This window comes from Macaca mulatta, chromosome 10 (assembly GCF_049350105.2).
Source record: "Macaca mulatta isolate MMU2019108-1 chromosome 10, T2T-MMU8v2.0, whole genome shotgun sequence".
Taxonomy (NCBI): domain Eukaryota; kingdom Metazoa; phylum Chordata; class Mammalia; order Primates; family Cercopithecidae; genus Macaca; species Macaca mulatta.
Window position 1 is genome coordinate 109,758,696 of NC_133415.1, and position 2,097 is coordinate 109,760,792.

Here is a 2,097-nt window from a genome sequence, read left to right on the forward strand (position 1 = left end):
TTGGGTTACAAAACATCGCTTTGAATTTTCTCCAGAGTCTGCTGTGATTATAACAATAAAATACACGATACACATGAAGACTTTCATCCCAGCAGCCCCAGGCTCACTGCAAATGAGTAATAATTATGCATCTCAACAGCACCCCCCTATTCTCTCCCAATGTGGAAACTGAGGCAAAAGGAGGTCAAGGCTATGGCTTTTCAGCCACCGAGAGACCCATGGATCTGCTGTGACTTCCCTGTACTCAGAATTCCAGCCCTGCAGGGAAGCCGTGGAAAGTTCGCTCAGGCCATCTCTAATCCCAAACGTCCACCACCTTGAACACCCATCTTTGGACAGTGGGAAAACTGTGATCTAGTTCCATCTGGATCCTTTAGGTACCCTAAGCCTTGAGTGGCCAGGGAGTCCCGACCTCTGACCTATGAGATTACACAAAAACAATACAAAACAGCAAAACACATGATAGAACAGCGAAACGTGAATGCTGCATTGCTTGGGTAACCCCGTGTCCCTCTCACCAGGTTGCGAGCTCTCCCAGGTGGGGACCATGTCGCCATATCAGGGTCAGTGCATGGGCACAGGATGCCACCTGCCATGAGTGCCTGCTGTGTGTTTGATACTATTCCACACCATGGGTATCCAGGATTTCCACCGGGGACTTTGCCAAGCTGTTATCTCCCCCTTATGACTGAGTGTAGAACTGAGTCCCAGGCTGGGTGCAGTGGCTCGTTCCTGTAATCCCAGCACTTTGGGAGGCCATGGTGTGAGGATCACTTCCGCTCAGGAGTAAGAGATCAGCCTGGGTAACATAGTGAGGCTCTATTGCTACAAAACACAAAAAGATATATATTAGCCAGGCATGTGGTGTATGCCTGTAGTCCCAGCCACTCGGAAGGCTGAAGCAGGAAGATCCCTTCAGCTCAGGAGTTGGAGGCTGCAGTGAGCTGTGAGGCCACTCCAGCCTGGGGGACAGAACAAGACCCTGTGTAAGGTGGCAGCCCTCTACCCATGTGTGAGCATGATCACTTCCACAAATGAACACTGAGGGGCTCTCTCTTCTGTGCCAGGTTCTGTGCTGGGCCTTGGGATATAAGGAGCATGGCCCTACCCTTGTGGGGAGCATGCGGAGAAGGATATTGAATAGTCTAAAAAAGGGGCCTGAAACTCAGTCTTTGAAGGACAGCTGCAGGGTGACGGGGTCTCTTTGATCTCTCAGGGAAGCCAGGGAGGGTGTCTGTCGAAGGGTAACTGTGGAAGTCAGATCAGACGCATCAGCAGGAGGTAGCAAGATAGAGGTGGGAGGGAGGGCTGAGTGGTTGACACAGTGCGCACAGCTGTGCGAGGGCCCTGGGGCAGAAGGGAATTAGGTGTGACAGGACTGAAGGCAGTGTGGCTGAACAGTTGGGCTGTCCAGAGTATTGGGACCATGCTAAAGATTTTATTCTTGATCCTAGGATTAATGGGAATCTACCAAATCATTTTAAGCTGGAGCTAGATTTGACTCTACGCACTTTTTTTTTTTTTCTGAGACAGAGTCTGGCTCTGTCTCCCAGGCTGGAGTGCAGTGGTGTGATCTTGGCTCACTGCAACCTCCACCTCCTGGGTTCAAGCAGTTCTCCTACTTCAGCCTCCTGAGTAGCTGTGCATGCCACCACGCCCGGCTAATTTTTCATATTTTTAGTTGAGATGGAGTTTCACCGTGTTAGCCAAGATGGTCTCCATCTCCTGACCTCGTGATCTGCCTGCCTCGGCCTCCCAAAGTGCTGGAATTACAGGCCTGAACCACCGCACCCGGCCGTCTCTATGCACATTTTAAGACATGGGTCTGCAAACATTTTCTGTAAAGGGCCAGATAGTAAATCTTTCAGGCTTGGGGAAACATAGGGTGGAAATGACTCAACTCTGCCCTCAGAGTTCAGAAACAACTGTAGATAATAAACAAGCAGTGAGGAAGTGCAGCTGCCTGCAGCAAGCGGGAGGCCCGCAAAAGGGGTGTCGATTATTACTGAGGACATGATTGCAAGTTATAATTCCCTCACTCCTGCATTCACCCATTCAACAGATACATTAAGTACCTGCTACAGGTGAAGCGTTCCT